Source organism: Lathyrus oleraceus, chromosome 3 (genome assembly GCF_024323335.1).
Source record: "Lathyrus oleraceus cultivar Zhongwan6 chromosome 3, CAAS_Psat_ZW6_1.0, whole genome shotgun sequence".
In the NCBI taxonomy this organism is placed as follows: domain Eukaryota; kingdom Viridiplantae; phylum Streptophyta; class Magnoliopsida; order Fabales; family Fabaceae; genus Lathyrus; species Lathyrus oleraceus.
The window spans coordinates 458,582,362-458,605,101 of NC_066581.1; positions in this window are offsets into that span (position 1 = coordinate 458,582,362).

A 22,740-nucleotide genomic window follows, 5' to 3' on the forward strand; every position below is an offset into this window, starting at 1 on the left:
CTTGTTCTACTTGAGATATCCATATCTCTCAGGTTGCTCTTCCACAACTACTTATGTTTCCTGCTCTAATTCCTCCATAGGTGTATCGATGCTTTGTGATTCTTGAATTTCTTCAAGCTCTACTTTCCTCCCACCGATTCCTTTGGAAATAAAATCCTTTTCTAGGAAAACTCCAGTTCGAGCGACAAACACTTTGCCCTCAGAAGGATTGTAGAAGTAATACCCTCTTGTTTCTTTAGGATACCCCACAAATAAGCATTTGTCAGATTTGGGCTCAAGCTTAGTTGAAATTTGTCGTTTCACATAAACTTCGCAACCCCAAATCTTCATGTAAGATATATGTGGTTTCTTACCACTCCATATCTCATATGGTGTCTTCTCAACCTTTTTGGATGGAACACGGTTAAGTGTGTAAGCTGCTGTCAATAATGCATGTCCCCAAAAGGAGTTTGGAAGATCGGCGTGACTCATCATGGATCGGACCATGTATAACAGGGTTCGATTTCTTCTCTCAGATACACCATTCCATTGGGGTGTTCCAGGAGGAGTAAGTTGGGATAGGATCCCACACTCTTTCAGATGGTCATCAAACTCTAGGCTTAAATACTCACCACCCCGATCTGATCGAAGAGTTTTAATATTCTTACCTAGTTGGTTTTATACTTCATTCTTGAATTCCTTGAACTTTTCAAAGGACTCTGATTTGTGTTTCATTAAATACACATAACCATATCTACTGAAATCACCAGTAAATGTGATGAAGTATTGAAAACCTCCTTTGGCTGGTATGTTCAGTGGTCCACATACATCAATATGTATGAGGGCCAAAAGATCATTAGCTCTTTCACCTTTTCTTGTGAATGGACACTTTGTCATCTTTCCAATTAAACAAGATTTGCATGTCTTATATGGTTCATAATCAAAAGAGTCCAAGAGTCCATCTTTATGGAGTTTGGAAATGCGTTTCTCATTTATGTGGCCTAATTGACAATGCCAAAGGTAAGTTGGATTTAACTCATTAGGTTTCATCCTTTTAGTATTAATGTTATAAATAGGCATTTCAAGATCAAGGAAATATAGTCCATTGTTCATTTGTGCAGTAGCATAGAATATATCATTCAAATAAATTGAGCAACAATTGTTCTTTATTATAAATGAAAAACCAAACTTGTCCAAACAAGAAACGGAAATAATATTCCTGCTAATTGCAAGTACATAATAACAGTTCTCTAACTGAATTATTAAACCACTAGGTAAATTCAATACATAAGTTCCTACGGCTAAAGCAACAACCTTTGCTCCATTGCCAACTCGTAGGTCAACTTCACCTTTTTCCAAATCTCTACTCCTTTTTAGCCCCTGCACATTGGTACAAATGTGAGAACCGCATCCGGTATCTAATACCCATGATGCAGAAGTAGATAAATTAATTTCAATAACAAAAATACCTGAAGTTGAAGTCTCTACTCCATTCTTCTTATCTTCCAGGTACGTTAGGCAGTTTCTCTTCCAGTGTCCGGTCTTACCGCAATGGAAGCAGGTGCCTTCTTTTGCTATGCCTCCACTAGGCTTCAAAGCAACAACAATGGGTTTGGGTTTGGTAACTTCCTTGCCTTTCCCTTTATCACCCTGCTTGGTGGGTCTTTTGTTCTGTCTCTTTCCATTTCCGATCATCAGAATGGACTTCCCTTTTGACTTCAGATTCTGCTTAGCAGTTCTTAACATGGCTAGCAGTTCAGGAAGAGATTTGTCCATATCATTTATATTGAAATTTAGGACAAATTGACTGAATCTATCTGGCAACGATTGCAAGATTAAATCAGTCGCAAGTTCCTTTCCGAGGGGAAAACCCAACCTCTAAAGGTTCTCCACATACCCAATCATCTTGAGCACATGGGGACCTACAGGGGCTCCCTCAGCTAACTTGCCTTGAAAAAGGGCTTTTGAAACTTCAAACCTTTCATGCCTTGCTTGCTCTTGATAGAGCATCTTCAGGTGTTCGATCATATCGAACGCTGCCATGTTCTCATGTTGCTTTTGCAACTCTGAGTTCATGGTAGCTAGCATGAGACAAGCAGTTTCATTGGCATCATTAACATGCTTCTTATAAGCATATCTTTCTGCCTTAGGTGCAGAACTAGGAGGTTCCTCTTCAGGAACAGGTTTCTCCAAGACATACAACTTTCTATCATGTTTGAGGATAATCCTCAGATTTCGGTGCCAATCCAGAAAATTTGTCCCAAACAATTTTTCCTTGTCAAGGATTGGTCGCAAAAGATTGTTAGAGGTGTTTGTTGTGATGGTAATCTACATGAAAATAATGAAAATATAAGTATCAATAACATATTTAATTAGGCCTTTAATTAAATATGCTCCCACTATTTTACTCAAAACAAATGACCCTCACCATTTGATTCGGAAAATCCCGTTGGAAGATTTTCTAGTGGGTCGAGATCCACATTTCACTTTGTTTTAAGTCTGTGTAGATGAATTACACAAAACTAGGTTATTTAGGTAGGAACTCCTTCCAATTGTATCTAATACAACTCTCGAATATTTTAGTTGGGTGAATAACTCCTTATTCCAATCCATCACATGGATCATTTCCAACTCTTGCTTCTAAACATATATAATCTTATTATAATTTGTTTAGTTAAGTTTGACCCATTTTTTTAGCAATTGGATATTACAATTATCCCATCACACCTTACTAATATAGAACATGCACCTCGCGTAGGCGAAACCTACATTATCCGATACTAATCTTGATGAGTGCTAAAACTTGGAAAGCATAAACTTAATATTTAATTTGAGGGAATTTGCAATTGTTCTGATCTCACCGGCTTATTTATCATATAAATCGTCTCTCACATGCATCAACATACATTTACATGCATCAACATACATTCATAATGAAACAGTTATGGCCCCTAGCGCAATTGTTCTCCCAAGCCAATGAGAGAACCTAAGCTAACCTAATAACGATCTAAGCTTCTCCAAGCAAGATCTTCAAGGTTGTCCTCCTTTGATATTGAATTCTTCTCTTTCTTCATAACATTACATTATATAAAAGAAACTCGTTTTACATACGAGGGAGTGAGATGAGAAAAGAAGTTACATTAAGAGATTCAAAGAGAGGCACGACACGCATGTCGTATTTTAAAAACCCAAAACAAAATAAAGGAAAACTAAGGCCATAACCGATCACCACAAGACAATAATAATAAACACGTTATTATTATTATTACTTTTAATTCTTTTTTAATAGTTAAAACCAAATTAAATTTCGGCGACCAATCACACTATGCAGAGTTAGCCGGGGGTCAAGGGGGCAGCGCCCCGCGCCGAAAATTTTAATGAACAATTCATTTAAAATCAACGTCGTTTTTCGCATCAACACTTGATACTTTAAGGCACAACTCTTGCGCAGTCACAACCCTAATCGCATAACTCTTTGACAACACAACCCTTGTGCCGTCATTAACCCTAATGCACCAATTTTAGACCGTCAAATACATCTCGATTGTTGATTCAATATGATTGATCAACACGTCATTGCTTCACCATACTAATGTCGGTTCAAGAAGCAAACGACCATTGATCGCTCAAAGGAAAACAACCATTAAGTGTTTGAATGAATGAAACAGAAACAATATATCATATATACCGTATTTTGCATTAGGATTACTTATATCATATATATAACTTGATCGATCTCAATTGCATAACCTACGGACGATCGATGTATCGCTGCTTCACCGTACTAATGTCGGATTCCGAAGCATAATCAACATTAATTACTCGTTTATTCTTTGATTCATTATGTCTTTTAATCGTATTAATACAGAAAATACAGAAAATAAACAGCTATCAGATGCATGGTTTCGTAAGTGGCTCTGATACCACTGAAGGAGAAGGGCGATCCAAAACGCAACGGAATTAAAAATTTCTCCTTTAGTGATCCTTACGAATGGGCATGATCAGTGATAGAATTGTTACCTCTTGTGGCGATTGTAACCTTTAATGTAGATCTACGGAGCGATCACAAACGTTGAATGATGACAATGCCTCTACTCAGTCCACACGAACGGATTCCTTCAATCAGTGCTAGCTTCTATGAATGAAGGCTTTGAGTGAGAGAGAAAGAGAAACGAACTTGCAACTGCACGAATGCTTCTACACAAGGGTTCTATTTATAGAACCACTTGTGTGGGCTCCAAGCTAAAAAGCCCACTCAAGTGTATGTGGCCCATATCTTATAATATGCCAAAATCACTTAAGCGCGTGGTACCTTACCATATTTCGTATTCTACTTAAGTACACCGTACCTTACGATGTTCTACAATTCACTTAAGGGCACTGTACATTATGGTATTCCTTAGTTACTTTATCTCTCATCAATCCGTCCTTTTGTGTGTGACCCTGTAGGTTTTCGCAACATTGGCAATTATATTAAATCACGTATTTAACATAATAAACAGTGAGCGGTATCTAGCAACACATCACTGGTACCCAAGATACGAAAATGTCATGTGATCTGACAAATCCTTTTGTGATAATACTTATATGTACAATTACCCTTTTGCCCTTATGTCTATATTGAACACAAGGCATAGACCGTGTCATCCTTGTCCAGTTCAATATTGGGCCGATAGACATTTATCCTGTTACGCAGGATGGGAAAATTCCATCTAGGTCACTCATGTCCCTTAGCACACTTCGTGGAGTACCCATCAACTATCTTTATGGTGATCCAGTTACGGACAATGTTTAATCAGCAATAAGGCACTCGACTCTACATCTAGGGTCCATAGTGGTTTCAGGACGAAGGGTGGTATACACCATTATCACCATGAGAATAACTTATGACACTTTGCATAACATTCTATATAGTATTCTCATAGCGGGTCAATCCAATATAAATATTACTCTTAATATTCATACCTATGTTTAAGACTTGATAACTCCTTATCCATGATCCATGAGATGTGATCATCAGTCTATATACATAATAGTCTTAATGCTTTAATGTTATCCCACTTCACAATAAAGCTCGACTATGGATACTTTAAGAATAATGTCCTTATGTTTAATGTGATCTCATGATTAAGTCACACTTGATACATTAAACGGACTATCTATTCTAGGGACTTTATTAGACAAACATAATAAAGAAAAACCTTTTATTATTAATAAATAATTCAATACAAGTACCAAAAGTATTTGCCTCTAGGGCTTACACCAACAATGCCCCACATGGCAAAGGGCCATGGATAAGTCAAGACATTCAACGACGCGGGAGGAACATGCACTTTATCAGCATTAATTTGGCACTTATGACACGCTCTGGCATGAAGGTGGCAATCAGTTTCCATGGTCATCCAGTAATACCCTGCTCTCAGACTATTTTTAGCCATGGTATGACCACTAAGATAGGTTCCAAATGATCCTTCATGAATCTCCTCGATAATTCTTTCTACTTTGTGTCTATCCACGCATCTGGGTAGAACAGAATCATGATTCCTCTTATAGAGCACATCCCCATTCTAGAAAAACCTGGCAGACAACTTCCTCAGTGTTTTCTTATCTGGGATGGATGCATCCTACTGGTATTCTTGTTTCTCGAGGTATCTTTTAATATCATAAAACCAAGGCCTATCATCTCGCACTTCATCATTAGCATAGCAAAATGATGGCTCAACCAATCTCATAATGTTGATGGAGGGGGCCTCATTCTCCCATTTAACTTTAAACATGGATGCTAGAGTAGCCAGTGCATCTGCTAAGTGGTTCTCTTCTCTCGGGATATGGTCAAACGTGATCTCCTAAAAATATGGAATCAACTTCAATACATGCTCCCGATACGGAATCAGATTTGGGTGCCTTATCTCCCATTCTCTTTTAATTTGGCTGATAACCAAAGATGGGTCCCCATATACCTTCAGATATTTGATTCTTAAGTCAATAGCTGCTTCAATCCCGTAGATACAAGCTTCATATTCGGCCATGTTATTTGTGCAATCAAAACAAATTCTGGAAGTGAAAGAAATATGAAAACTCGTGGGAGAAGTAATGACAACTCCAATACCATTTCCCAAAGCATTTGAAGCACCGTTGAACACGAGCTTCCATCGTAATCCTAGTGTAACACCTCAAAATTTGCCCTCCTCTCTTGGGACTAGCTTAACATATTGCATATAATTTTTTAGGTCATTAGGCATTGCATTTTGCATATTATGTGGCCACATTGAGCAAGTCATCCTCCTAGGTCTTGATCAGAAGATAAAGAGGTTGAGATGCAAGCTAGGGTTTCATTGGATTGATCATTGGCCATCTGAGGGTTGGTGCTTCAAATTAGGGTTTCATGGTTCTTCAAAGAGGTTGAGCTTTATCTTGGTAGCAATGGTACATCATCATCATCATGGCCTTGTCATCACCAAGAGATTCATTGAGCTTGATCAGATATCTTGAGATTAGGGTTTTGACCTCTGGTCAACCCTAATCATCTGAATTGTGCCAATCAGGGCTTGTCAAGGAGATGAGGTTTTCAATGGATATGGGGATCATCATATGATTATATTAAGCTTATGGAAGCTAGGGTTTCATGTTTGAGCCATTTCATCAGGAGTTTGAAGCTCAAGTTCATCAGTCAAGCTGAAATTCATCTATCAGTCAGAAAAAGTCAACTGTGGTCAACTGTGCCTGAATTCATGGATTTGGAGGTGGGAGAGGGTTAGAGACACTTCATTCATGTCCAAGCAAGTTTCATTTGAGATTTCAAACATCAAGAATGAAGAAAATAAAGTCAGATGGAAACTTTCCAAAAATAGAAAGTGACTTGTAATTCAAAATTGCCAAAAATGGAAGGGTTTTATCCTTGAAATTACATGTCCAAAAATGCTTCAAATGAAATTTTGTCCAACATGAAAGTTGAAGATCTTTCTCTCACCTTTCCAAAAAGTCCAAGAACATGAATTTCTCATTTGTGGTTGGCAGGTTATGATCAAATCATTATCCAAAAAAGTTGAATTTCAAAGAGGCATAACTTTTGATTCACAAGGCCAAATGGAGTGAGACTTTTTTGAGCAAAATTATTTTGATGCCCTCTATCCAAAACAAGCATTACCTGTCATGAAAACTCATCACATAAAAAGTCCATTTTTCAAGTGAACCAATTTTGAAATTTGGAGGGAAAAAAGTGTTTTTGAGAAATAAGCCTTGTTTTCACATGATTCCACTTGCATCAGCTCACAAACATGTTTTAAAACTTGCTCAAACCAGAAATTGGCACTGTTACATTGCATTGAACATGTGTGGGTGAATTGACCAAATTGCCATTTAGCATGAAAACTTGATTTTCACTAATCCATTGTAATTACACTAATCATGATTACTAACATGTTTAACAATGCATATATAAACTAAATTGTAACTATTTTCTGATTAGCAACAACAGAATCAAGATCTAGATCTGAAAATCTCCAAAACTCTTCACTTCTTCTCTCAACTTTTCTTCATTTTTCTTTATAAATCGTGCCAAGATCTTCATGTATCCATCATCCATGTGCATTATTGAAGCTAATTGAGGCAAGATTTCATCACTATCAAGCCAAATCGTGGACTGTTAAAGTGAGGTGCAACAATGGCAAATGGAGATTTCATCAAGATCGTGCGTAATTGAGCAACAAACCTTGTTCCATTCATCAGTACAAGCATCAAGGAGCATCTGTTTTGCATTGCCATAGCCAGAAAACATCAAATTCGCAACTGTCATCCAAAGGAGGTGAGTTTTCGAGTTCGACTATTCATGAAATTGTTTGATGTTTCTTGTAGATCTTTCTTAGTAGATCATTCTGCATTTTGTTCCATTAAATTTGGTTGAGAAACGAACAAGTTATGTTGATTTGAAATTTCATGCTCAAATATGTTTTGATTCGATTCTCTTAAATTAGGATGAATTAGGCTTAATGAATGTGATATTGTTGATGTACGTTGTGAGACCTTTCCATTGATATAAGGTTTGTGTGATTTGGTGAAAATTGTTCATGAGTGATGAATGTATGAAGAACACGGTTGAATGTTTAATTTTTTTTCCAGAAAGTGATTTTGATCCAGTTTTTCATGTATGGTGCATGTGGAAGGTGTTAGCGCGCCACTTTTTCAAATAGGAACATGCTTCGATCCTTGCCTGAGACATTTCCACATTTTGACATTCATTTTTCATCATATGCTACACATATTTCACCATGCCTCTCCATTCATTTTTTTTATTTTTTTTCTCATTCAAAATTCCATAACTTCTTAATTAATAATCCAATTGAGATGAATTTTTTTGTGCCATGATCCTTGTAACCTCTACTATTTTTTGGCTATTTTTATTGAAATTGTGCACGTGTGATTTTTTGAATGGCCTAGGGTTTGTTTAGGTGTGTTCTTTCTTGCATATTGCTTGGTATTTTGATCATGAAATGATGATGCTTAACTGGATGGAGCTGAAATTTCACATGTGCAAACTAGAGACCTTAAGTGACATTTTGGCTTTGAGTTTGTGATTTTTGCTTTCCTGGATTGTGAGATATGAGCTGTTGAATCTAGGTGTGACAATTTGTGTCACACCATTTCTTGCTTGACTTCCTGATTTTTGTTACCATGCCATATGAACTCAAAATGATGTGAATTTTTGCATGTTGAATATTCTGGATGTTAAGTTTGAATGTGAATTTTTGTGGATTATTTGAGTGCATTTCCTATTTGTTTGAGAATTTCTCCCCTGTTTGACCAATTGTGAACCTTTTGTGAGTCATGATCTCATATGTTTTGTTAAATTCTTGTGGCTTATTGGATGGACCTGAAATTTGGCATGTGTATTATAGACATCTGGAAGTTTGCCATGGCTTTGATTTGGTTCATTTATCATGTGTAGTTTCTGTTTTATGCTTGCTTGAAGTTGACCTATGATTTAATGCCTTGTATGAGCTTGTTTGAACATGCCTTGACTTTATGAATTTAATTGACTTGCTTCCCTTTGTCCAAATGGCCTGAAATTTGGTGTGTAGATCATGTTGTGAATGCTGTTGGACCATGATTTCTTTGGGGATTTATTGAAATGTTTGTGAGTTGATTTGAATTGGATCTTTCTGTTTGGTCCTATGAGGTTCTAAATTGCATGCTTTGTACTCTTTGCCTCATGAAATGATAATGGTTGATGATATGAACATGAGACCAATTGGATTTGATTATTAGTTGATTGATATTGATTTTTGATAAGTTTCATGTTCTGTTTTGACTTATTGATCCTATTTTGACCCTAGTCTTGTACTAGTGGTTTGTGTTCTCACATTTGAGCTTTGTTTCAGGTCAAAGAGCACAATTGCTTATGCTTGATGATGTGCACTCAATTAGGATTGGTTTATTGCTTGTTTATGACTAACTTGAGTTTGTTTTGTAGGCATTGAGACCTATGCTTAGGCCTTGTGGCTTGCACCTATGTGCATTGATGCTTGTTATCTGTCTGTGCTGTGGACTTGTAATTTTCTGTTTGACTTTTGTTTGTCTGGTGTACTGATTATGTTGGATTGATTTCAGGTACCTTAGTTGCTATAGTTCATTTTGAACTTGCTTGTGCTGTTGCTTGGTTGTATAAACCAATTGAGGTATAGCATCACTAACTCCATGTAGTCTGGAAGACCTGGCCTGTTACTTGGCCAGGCACCTGTCTGAAGTCCTCCTTAAGAGGCAATGCTTGTGCTTGTTTATCTTTGTCCCCAAGCAGGAAAAGACCTTTGTTAAGGCAATTGGTAGACACAAGAGATGTGCAATCCATCTCCTGCTAATCTGTTGAGTCATCCCTTGGCTCACATCACATGTTGATGCCTTGTGGATCCTAACCCAAGATCCTTGTACAGTTGTACAATTGAGTCAGTGTCATAAGTGTAGAAGGGTTCCCACTTTCTGAACCCACACTTCTTTGTCTAAAGCTCTCCCTGGCCAGGGATAAGAGCTGTGAGGCACACCCCTCACCTCCTATTTCATCTGCTTCACCCTGACTCTCAATGTCAGGGTTAAGAGCAATATCACCTGATACAGTTGGTTTGCTTTTGCAGCCTAACCCTTTGTTTGAGCCCACTTTGTCTGGATATAGTGTGTGCTAATTGTGAATGTTTGCTTTGTTTTGATTATGCTTGCATGCTTTGCTTTACCTGTTTAGGATTAGCTTGCTGCCTGTGCAAGTTAGGATAGAAACCATAACTTAGGGATGATATGCATGATAACATCTAGGCTCGAGTCCAGCTCCCTAGTAGTGTGTCTCCCTTTGTATCTGGTTAGGTTAGAATTTCTTTCCCGTTCAGGGGAACTATGTTGCCCTGATTCTCATACCAGATGAGGTACGTGGGCAGGAGGTCGCACGAGATCTCTCCGGGCACCCTTTTGGTTTTTCACCCTTTTCTTCTTTTTGTGTGTGTTTGCTTGACAGTTGCTAGGCTCGAGTTCCCGACTCCTTAGTAACTTGTTGTTTGTTTCTTCTTGTGTGTGTAGGAGATGGACATAAGCCCAGCGATTGGCAGTCCGTATCCTCTTGTTGTGTGCTTGGAGTCCGGTATAAGTCCATCAAGTGGCATCTGGTTTCCAGTGTGGGTTTGTTTGATTCGAAGCTGATGTAAGTCCAGCGATTGGCGTTCGGGTTCCATGTTTGCCTTTTTGTGCGTGTGTTTGTTTCGGCGTGCATGAGCTGAACTACGGTAGCTCTGATTCTCGTTCCAGACGAGATACGTAGGCATAGGATGCGATATCCTAGCGAGCCCTCTCCCCTCTTCCTTCACCTGTGTTGTCTTCAGTGTGTGTGTGTGATGTTTGTTTTAGCAACCTTTTCTTTCTTTTGAGCGTGGATCCCGTCGAGTACGACGGATGCGTAGGGGTGCTAATACCTTCCCTTCGCATAACCGACTCCCGATCCCATTCTCTTTGGTCGCGAGGCCATGTCTTTCCCAGGTTTACTCTGAGCGTTTCCTTTCCCTCTTTTGGGATAAATAACGCACGGTGGCGGCTCTGTGTTGTTTTGTTTTAGCCCGCCGGTTGTTTTTCGCGGATGCGACACCTAGTTATGGGACTTTATCTGAGTATGGTCTATTGTAATAATCTTTGAGAAACAACACATCTTCATCAGGAAATTCAAACTTCATTGGCTGATAATCTTGTATAGGTTGATGAGCCAAGTAATCAACAAAAATACTACTCTTGATGGCTTTTTGAATAGTATATTGAATATCATATTCTGTTAAAATCATTTGCCAATGGGCAACCCTTCCCGTGAGAGTAGGCTTCTCAAAAATATACTTGATCGGGTCCATCTATGACATCAACAAGGTAGTGTGGGTCAACATATATTGTCTCAGCCGACGAGCAGCCCATGCCAAAGTGCAACAAGTTTTCTTGAGCAGTGAATATTTGATTTCAGAGCTGGTAAACTTTCTGCTCAGGTAGTATATTGCATGCTCTTTTCGGCCAGATTCGTCATGTTGGCCTAACACACACCCCATTGACTCATCGAGGACAGTAAGGTACATTATTAACGTTCTTCCTTCTATTGGAGGCATAAGGATTTGAGGTTCTTGCAAGTATTCTTTTATCCTTTAGAATGCTTCTTACCAATTTTCGTTCCACCGGACGACCTGATCTTTTCTTAATAACTTGAACATTGGTTCATAAGTGGCTGTAAGATTAGTAATGAATCTAACAATATAGTTCAACCTCCCTAAGAAACCACAAACTTTTTTCCCTGTCTTTGGCTCAAGCATCTCTTGGATCACCTTTATCTTTGCAGGATCAACCTCAATTCCTCTTTTGCTTATCAGAAAGCCAAGTAATTTACCGGATCTTACCCCGAAAGTACATTTGTTGGGATTCAACCTCAGTATGAACTTCCTCAATCTTTCAAACAATTTCTACAAGTTGACTAGATATTATTCCTCTTTATGGGACTTTACAATCATATCATCCACATATCACTCAATCTCCTTATGGATTATGTCATGAAAGAGAGTCACCATAGCGCACTGGTAAGTTGCCCCAACATTCTTCTAATCGAAAGGTATTACCTTGTAACAAAAGGTTCCCCAAGGTGTGATAAATATGGTCTTCTCCATATCTTTCGGAGCCAGTTTGATCTGATTGTAACCAGAGAACCCATCCATGAAAGAAAATACCGAGAATTGAGTAGTGTTATCTACCAATACATCAATATGAGGAAGCGGGAAATCATCCTTGGGACTCGCTCTATTCAAATCTCGATAATCAACACACATCCTTACCTTGCCATCCTTCTTAGGCACATGGATGATGTTAGCCACCCACGGAGGGTAAGAAGTAACAACCAGAAAAAAGGCGTCAAACTACTTTTTAACCTCATCTCTGATCTTCTTGGACATATCTGGGCGCGTCCTTCGGAGCTTCTGCTTGACAGGGGGACACTCTTCTTTCAAAGGTAGCCTATACACCACAATATCTATATCTAGCCCAGGAATATCTTGATAAGACCAAGAAAATATATCAATAAATTCTCGCAACCTCTAAAGCAACCCCTATCCTGACCTCTTTCACTTTGTCCTCAGTTCTGAGATTCACAACCTCGGTTGACTCTTGATGCGTCTGGATAACCTTTTCTTCTTGCCTCAATAACCTTTCTAACTCTTCATGGAGTTCACAATCTTCCTCACTTTCTTCTTTGGCTTGGTAAACCGGATTATGAAAGTCATAATGAGCAATAGTAGAATCGTTATCAATAGAATCAGGGGTGGATATGGATATGCATTAATGATGTTTTTATGTTTTTTAGGAAGTGTGTGATGAAAAGAAACATTGCCATTTTAAAAGAAAAAAAAAGAAAGACAGAGAGCAAAATATTTGAATGCAAAACGTCCTTTATTTAATGATAAAAATTGCAAATAAAAACATGGTGGCCCTACATGATTCATGATGCCTTGGGCAGAACATAGGAATTTTTGCATGATAAAGAAAACAAAACAGAAATTTACTGATGATTGAGTGTGACTTGGGTGATATCCTCAGAAGTCTAATTGCTGAGCTCCTCCCCTGGAACACTTGAGCGGATCCAGTTGTCAACATCATAATCATTGTCGATGTCGTCACCAATAACATTAGCTTGACCATCCTTGACAAAACCAACACTTGAAAACTTCACCGGAGTGGAAGTATTTGGAGCTCTGAGAGCTTAAACTTGACAGACGGGACTGAAACCGAGACCAAACTTGTCAAAATTGGGAGGAAGATCCAACACACGACCCCAACCTTCGGGGTGACCAACTTCAATAACTGCTCTAGCATCCTTCAGAAACGACATGGGGACTGCAGGCTTCTTCTCCTCAGGACGAGGAGTCTTGATCACTTGAACAACTTCAAAATCCTGGAAAGGAGTTCCATGGAACTCTCCTTCAACCTTCACATAACAGAAAGACGCCAGATGACTAACCATATACTCTTCTTCACCACAAACAGTAATCACCTTACCACCTACCAGGAACTTCATCTTCTGATGTATAGTAGACGTTACAACCCCTTCCCCATGAATCTAGGGTCGTCCTAACAAGCAGCAATAAGCAGGCTGTATATCCATGACAAATAACATTATACCAAAAACCCGAGGTCCAATTTGTAAAGGTAAATACACTTCACCAAACAATGCTCTTCGGGGTCCATCAAAAGCCCTGACTATCAAGTCACTCAGGCGTAATTCAACACCCACATAATCTATCTTCATCAAAGCTGACTTTGGTAGCATATTCAGAGATGACCCAGTGTCCACCAGCACACGGGATAAAGTAGTACCTTTTCATTCCATGGAAATGTGTAGAGCTTTATTATGGTTTCGTCCTTCAGGAGGGAGATCGAAATTTGTGAAACCCAAACCATTATCTGCTTATATGCTAGCCACAACCCCTTCTAGCTGATTAACTGTAATGTCTTGAGGACCAAAAGTAGAACTTAAGTACTTCACAAGAATCTATGAGTCTTAGAACATAATATCAAAGACAAAATAGAAATCTTGGACGACATTTGGCTTAACTGATCCACCACTTTGTAGTCACTTTTTCTTATTATCCTCAATAACTCTTCAACTTCCTGGGAGGAGGAAGCACCGTGCACTGCACTTTGCTGAGGAACATTAATCTTCACAGGTTCTTGGTTATCCGCCATCACTTGTCTACCCTTAGGTTCTGCCAAGGCATCAACATTATCTTGAGTATTTGGTGAAGGGAAGACCCTACCGCTTCATGTAATTATACTTGTACCAATAAGATTATCAACATTCAAACTGTCATCCACATACGACTTCTCTTCATAAAGTTTCTCCTCTTGCTTTACCCCATGATAGTAAACATCGGAACCATAATGCCATGGCACAACCTTATCACTAGAGTAGGGAATATGACCAGGTAAAGTAATAGTCAAAGGAGTTGGTCTAGCTAGAGCTGGAATGTTAACCGGAGTATACGGGATAGAGATCACTGCATATCTGTCTCTTTAATCTTCTTATCTTTCACAATTCTGTCAAACTGTAAAAACCCTTAAGTAATCAAACTATGAATTCCTGCTTTCAGATCATCGCAACCTTCTGGTGACTCTTGCATTTGCAACATTATGGAAAATAACCAGGATAAACATCATTCTTAATCAAATACTCCTTGACAAACAACAACAGAGTAGTCACTAAATTCACATTCATGATCAGATTCAAACTTTCACCATCTTCAATGACATTAACAGTTGGTCCATTATGAGCAGGCATCAAATTATGGATAACATTGGGTCCATTATCTGGGGTGAGCTGGATGGCCTTTGAATCCGAAAAATCTTGTACCACATACTTTAACGCTAAACAATTTTCCACATCATGACCTACACCATCGAAATGAAATTCGCACCGAGCATTAAGATTGTAATTTGCAGGAAGCCTCTCAGGAGGAACTGACATATTTCTCAGATTAACCAACTTGAGTTGAAGTAGATGCTATAGAACTTGAGAATAACACATAGGAATAGGATCAAACACCTTCTTAGGTCTGGGTTGTCTCTGCTGATTATAGTTATGGCGAGGAGCATTCTGTTGTTGCTGATACTGGGGTTGTTGTGGTTGAGGAGTTGCAGTGACTAGTATAGTCACATCATTCACTTTTTGTTGTTGTTGTTCTTGTTGTTGTTGTTATTGTTGAGTTCTTCCTCGACCCCTATAAGAGTACATAGAACTAGACTGATCCTCTTTCTTCTTAGGATACCCACTGAACGATTTCTTACCACTTCCGCCTGCAGAACTACTAGTATTAGTGACTGGATCTTGCCCATCTTCAAACCAACTTCAATTCTTTCTCCCGCCATTACCAACTCAGAAAACCCAAGAGAGGTACTTCCCACTATTCTATCATATATGGACTTTTCAGAATGCCCATGAACATATCAACAAGTTCTCTCTCCATCATCGATGGTTGAACTCGAGCAGCTAATTCATGCCATTTCTGGGCATACTCTTTGAAGGACTCATTTGGGCCCTAGGTCAGACTTTGTAGTTGGGTCCTATTAGGAACCATTTCGATGTTGTATTGATAATGCATCACAAATTCCTCGACCAAATCTCTCGAATTCAGGATATAGGTTCTTTCCAAATGCATATACCACTCTAGGGATTCCCCAGATAGGCTAGCCTGGAAGAAATGCATCAACAACCTTTCATCCTCTAAATAGACAGACATCTTACGGTAGTAAGCTTTCACGTGAGTTTTAGGATAAGTTATGCCGTTGTATTTGTCAAGAACATGAACTTTGAGTTTTGGTGGAACTCTCACTCCAGGTACCATCCCCAGGTCATAAACATCCATCCCCAAAACTCCTTGGCCTTCTACTGCTTTCAATCTCTCTTCCAACATGCAGTACTTTTCATCTTCAGCAGGAAAACCCAAATCACTATTGTGCATAGAGTACATGTCTTCATTTGGATTTTCCAACATCTCTCCAGCAATGAGATATGGTCCATGATTATGTGGTGGTGGAAAATGGCCTTGGTTACCGTGCAAACCTTGATTAAAGGTGACATTCTGATAATCATTAGCATGTTGATTAGGGAAGTTCACAGTGACATTGGTATGAGGCTGCCCACATAAATATCTTCAAACATAAACTCAGGATGATCATTCTCATTCTGAACCACTCGAGGCCTCTCAATAAGAGCCCTCAGCTCCTCTTGACCACGAGCCAAGTTGGTGATAACTTCCATAAACTGCACCATTCTAGTGTCTACTTGAGTCCTCATTTCCGCAAGATCAGCCTGAACATGTTCCATTTGATGACGCTGGTTGCTTCTAGTGGAATACCGGTGGAAAGTTGGGTTTGTAATCTCTGCTAAGAAAAGCAGAATCAAAATAAGAAGACCGACCAAAAAACCTGTTATGCATGTGATACATGAATACGTGAATGCATGCAATGTATGCAATGACATGTTCAAATATTTCCAGGCATCTAGAACTTCGATTCGAGTTATTTAAGCAAAAATAAGATAAATAGTGAACACTGATAAACCAACCATCATACTCATTAAGTTGAAACAGGGGATAATACAAGTAGTTCACACAAAAGAGACAACTAGCCAAAGGTAATATTACAAAATAAAGAGACCCCATCAACAACCCTGATGGTGGTTACCACATGAAAATGATAATACAAAATCTAATATTCCCACTCTGCATAAGTCAAAGGCCCTCCATCCTTGAAATACTTCAAACTCCACCTCTTGGACTCCTTGAATAGCTTCCTAGTTCCTTCTTGATCACGTCTTAGAACAAGACTTTGAATAACCACACCCTTTTGATGCTTGTTGTGACTATATATAAAATATAGTCTATCGGGTACTTGACTGCAAGTTCACAGTCCAGTTGCTTTAGTTTTAAAAGATATCAATCCCACAGGGACCTATGGTCAAACTAGTGTTACTAACGTCACTATGTTTAGCTAAGGGAATGATTAGTAGAAGTTCAGGTGCAGAATATTAAATCTAGGGGAAATTTAGTTTTAAGAAAGAATTGATGGAAGGAATCAGTATGCAACGCATTAATTGTCAGGGATTCGATAAGTCACCGGGGAATAGTTTAAATGCCAAATATCTCTCAGTAGAAAATATTTATTTAAAAAGCTTTATCTCACACTCTCGTGATTGTTGATTCGGCCTATAGCTTTAAGTTAGAATGTACGCTCTCGCTTTCCCATTTGAAGTTAAAATTACTTTTTGAAAATAAATAAGTTCTAATTGCTTTTAAAGTGCTCTCGCTGTTTTTGAACTCAATGCCTAATTTTTACTATCCAGCTCGAGCCTCACGCTCTCGCGATTGTTGGTTCTCACCTTAGTTAATTTTCCACTCTCGTGGCAAAATCGTATTAAATAGCTTCTCGCGCTTTTGTAATAAAGTTAATTAAATTTAAATTAAAAACCTCAACCTAAAAGATTGTTTAAGAAAAAGAGTTTTCACCGATTATTATTAAATCCCATCTAATTAAATTGTTACATACCAATACCGGTAATTTAGCCGGACATGTTAAATAAGGCAAACACAAAGCATAAACAGATCAACATTGCGGCAAACATAATTATAATAATAATTGGGCAATAATGATAATAATTTAATAAAAACCTGGCAATCGAAGTAACAGAGTATAGTGAACTCGGAGTACTTGAGCAGTCCTCCACAAGTCGGTAGGCTTCTACTTCTTCAATACAAATTGCTTACTAAAGTTAAATAAAGTGTAGTAGTTCCCCAGTGTAGGAAACTACTACTATGGCTAACTGGAAAACGGAAAGGAAATGGGAAAAAGGAATTCTAAAAAGAATGACAAAATTTAAGGCAACGGAAACAAAGTTGCTGAAAAGAAAATAACTAAAAAGTTAGAAAGCTGTAAAAATTAATTGCAGAGCATAAGTGTAAATGTAGGCGTCTCCCATTTTTCCAACTTTGGTCCTTTATATATTGCCTTGATAGGTCTTGGCAGTTGAGAAATTTAAGGAAGACTGGTTGAATGAGGAATTCACGGGGGAGTCTTGCTGTTGGCAAGATTTTAGGCACGTTTGGGTGCCTGTGATTGACTGTTTCAAAGCGTAAATTCTGGCCGCGTGACGCTCGTCATGGGCCTGTGACGGTCATCACAGGCTGGGTCGTGACGGTCGTCATGAAGCTTGTGACGGTCGTCACATCAACAATTTCTATATTCTGGTTTTTCTGCTTTTTCCTGTGCTTTCTCATCTGTTTCTTCTTCTTTTTCTTCCTTTTCTTCATTTTGCTCATTAATGCTTGGAGATTTAAATACCTGCAAAAACAACTCGAATACTTGCGGAATAATAGGAATATTAATTAAAATGGTATGATCTTTGAGTGTAAATCAAGGAAAATATCTTATGTATTTTCACATTATCAAACTCCCCTAAACTTGAATCTTTGCTTGTCCTCAAGTAAATACAATTTGAAAACAAAGTTAAACGGGAATACATTATCCATTCGTACGTGGTTGTCAGGTGGATTGTTAAGATGGCCGATATTCAAGTAAAACACCAAAGATACTGTGACGACACGAGCTTTCAGCTTTAGCGTAGATCTCTCCTTTGCACAAGCCAGTTCGAATCATGCTATTATAGCTCAACCTAGTGTCTCTCATTTCTATTTCACCCAGTTTCATTCTAGCGAAATCACATTAAGCCATTTGCCTCCGCACGCACTTAGTGAAGTGGCCGGTTAGTGACTTTGATCCTTTTCTTAGCACGGGGGTCTGGTACACTAGTGCGGTACCCCTTTATATATCCCCTTTTTGAAGGTTGTGGGGGATCGAGCCATAGTTCGCCCTACCAAGTCCAGTACCAGGTACCTCTGAACCAACCAATTGGGATTTCTGTTCCTTCTTTTTGTGTATCTTTGCAACCTTTTGTATGGTTCGTTTATCAATTTCTTGATATCAACAGTATGAAGGAATTTCTTAATTTGTAGGCATCAAACACTTATATTCATCGGCTCTCCACGTGGTTTGCGCTTGAGACGGTGCTGACTTCTAGTATAAACTACTAGGGGTTAATCTAGAATGGAGACTTAAGGTGTCGGTATAATGGTTATTCAAACTGATCTCGTAGAAGTGAGGGATCTAGGGTGTCGGGACGGTATCAATCTTGTTAGATCTTTCTCAGTTTTCCTAACAAAACCTCTACAAGACAACCTATATACTCGTAGGGTATGCATTTAATCTTAAGGAATTTTTTTTTTGTTATGCCAAAATATGTATAAATGATTGATAAGGACAAACAATTTTTTTTTGTATTGGCTGAAAATACTAGCAATAGAAACAAGTAGAAGAGTGATAAGGATTTCCTCCCACATTTAATCAATGCATTGTCCTCAATGCGACAGTATACATAGTAAAAAGAAATAAAGAAATGTCACTACTCGTCGTTACACTGTTGGCTTCTGCGTGCTCTGGCTCTTGCTCTTGCGCGCTCACCTCTCCCTCGTTGGGTAGGATCCAATCCCACATGCTGAGTGTACTCCTGGATGGCATCTACACGATAAGTCAGGGCACTCATCTGGTCCGAAAGCTCCGCCATCCCCTGATCATTCCAGTTAGCATAATCGTGTCGATCCCGCTGTATTTGCTGGATCGCTTGCATCATTTCCATTTGACGTTCTTCCATTCTTTGGTTGTGTCGCAGCATCTCGGCGTAGATGTTTTCCATGGAGGCGGGTCTTCGTTCGCTTCTCTGCTGTCCTCGGGAAGAAGTCTCTGCAGCGTGCTCTTGAGGTGGTTGAGGCATGCCTCGATCAAGCTCCTCCTCGACTTCATCTGCTCCATTACCAGGATTTCCATCATTTGCCTCGAGGGCATCCAGATCAAAAATCCAATTTGCCATATCTCTCAGATCTGTGCGGTTCCTATTTGGCATGATGATGCTTCAAACTACCTTGTTTCTGACAACAGGATGGTACTTCCCGTCGTCTCTTGCTTTCATCAAATGTGAAGCACGGCAGTAGTCGACGTCGAGGAACTCTGCTGGCAAAGCTGGCAAGTTGGCGAGCCTATCTCCCAGATTCAATCCTAATGCTATGGAGGTGATGATTCCCCCAAAACAAAACGCCTGGCTACCTCTCATGCATGCAGCCTGGATGTTGGCTAGTAGGAAAGGAGTGACATTCAACGTAATTGGGGAAAACACACAGTGAAGAAGGAAAAGTTCCTTGGAGTTTACCTTATGATTGTTGACTCTTCCAAAAACTGTGTGCCCCAGGACTCAGTGGAAGTATCTAATGGCTGGGTTGTGAATATATGTTGCGTTAAGCGTATCCCAGCTCGTGGCGTTCATGTTGGTGAGGTTGTGCCAAACTTGAAATGCTATCTCTGACCATCCGTCAGGGATACAGCAATGAATTCCTTCTCCATGTCGGAAACCAAGCATTCGCGCTGTCTGTGCTGTGGACTTGTAATTTTTTGTTTGACTTTTGTTTGTCTGGTGTACTGATTATGTTGGATTGATTTCAGGTACCTTAGTTGCTATAGTTCATTTTGAACTTGCTTGTGTTGTTGCTTGGTAGTATAAACCAATTGAGGTATAACATCACTAACTCCATGTAGTCTGGAAGACCTGGCCTGTTACTTGGCCAGGCACCTGTCTGAAGTCCTCCTTAAGAGGCAATGCTTGTGCTTGTTTATCTTTGTCCCCAAGCAGGAAAAGACCTTTGTTAAGGCAATTGGCAGACACAAGAGATGTGCAATCCATCTCCTGCTAATCTGTTGAGTCATCCCTTGGCTCACATCACATGTTGATGCCTTGTGGATCCTAACCCAAGATCCTTGTACAGTTGTACAGTTGAGTCAGTGTCATAAGTGTAGAAGGGTTCCCACTTTCTGAACCCACACTTCTTTGTCTAAAGCTCTCCCTGGCCAGGGATAAGAGCTGTAAGGCACACCCCTCACCTCCTATTTCATCTGCTTCACCCTGACTCTCAATGTCAGGGTTAAGAGCTAATATCACCTGATACAGTTAGTTTGCTTTTGCAGCCTAACCCTTTGTTTGAGCCCACTTTGTCTGGATATAGTGTGTGCTAATTGTGAATGTTTGCTTTGTTTTGATTATGCTTGCATGCTTTGCTTTACCTGTTTAGGATTAGCTTGCTGCCTGTGCAAGTTAGGATAGAAACCATAACTTAGGGATGATATGCATGATAACATCTAGGCTCGAGTCCAGCTCCCTAGTAGTGTGTCTCCCTTTGTATCTGGTTAGGTTAGAATTTCTTTCCCGTTCAGGGGAACTATGTTGCCCTGATCCTCATACCAGACGAGGTACGTAGGCAGGAGGTCGCACGAGATCTCTCCGGGCACCCTTTTGGTTTTTCACCCTTTTCTTCTTTTTGTGTGTGTTTGCTTGATAGTTGCTAGGCTCGAGTTCCCGACTCCTTAGTAACTTGTTGTTTGTTTCTTCTTGTGTGTGTAGGAGATGGACATAAGCCCAGCGATTGGCAGTCCGTATCCTCTCGTTGTGTGCTTGGAGTCCGGTATAAGTCCATCAAGTGGCATCTGGTTTCCAGTGTGGGTTTGTTTGATTCGGAAGCTGATGTAAGTCCAGCGATTGGCGTTCGGGTTCCATGTTTGCCTTTTTGTGCGTGTGTTTGTTTCGGCGTGCGTGAGCCGAACTACGGTAGCTCTGATTCTCGTTCCAGACGAGATACGTAGGCATAGGATGCGATATCCTAGCGAGCCCTCTCCCCTCTTCCTCCACCTGTGTTGTCTTCAGTGTGTGTGTGTGATGTTTGAGCGTGGATCCCGTCGAGTACGACGGATGCGTAGGGGTGCTAATACCTTCCCTTCGCATAACCGACTCCCGATCCCATTCTCTTTGGTCGCGAGGCCATGTCTTTCCCAGGTTTACTCTGAGCGTTTCCTTTCCCTCTTTTGGGATAAATAACGCACGGTGGCGGCTCTGTGTTGTTTTGTTTTAGCCCGCCGGTTGTTTTTCGCGGATGCGACAGCTGGCGACTCTGCTGGGGAACTTATAGAAGTTGACCTATTGCTGGTCCATCTTCCCTAAGCGAGTCTCTCCTAGCGTTCTAGGATTAGTTTAGGTTGCTTGTGCCGCTTTATTTATTGTATTTATTATTATGTTGTGTACATACTTGCATAAATATTTGCATGCATCATACTATCATGTTGCTGTCCTCTGTACAGGTGGTTCCTCTGTTTTGGGGTGGGTGTTCTGAGTGGGGCTAAAACCCAGGCCCGAGTATACACCTAGGAGTAGTGTGGTCTCACGTTCCTCACATGCTGGTTGGGCATGTTGTTGCGACGTGACATACCACAAGCCGGACGAGGTTCATCTGAGAGTGCTCTTCCTCAGTGGGGTTTTCCACTTTGGTTGGGTTACCTCTTTTGTACTATTGACTTCGGTGACCGATCTTTCCCGGATCTTTGGTTTAGACGATCTTAAGGGAGCTACAATGGCACACCCGAAAGGGAAAACCCATTGAGTATCTCTGCCCGATTGTCGAGACTATTATCCGCCTTAGGATGACCTGATTAGAATTTACCTGTGAGGGGAGGGTGATTCTTACAGATGCATGTTCTGGTGGTGACTTTGATGGTGACTTTTGGTTCCGTTGATCAGAGTCCTATTTATAAGTCGGATTTATGGGCATTTCTTGCCGAGACGCCGGAGTG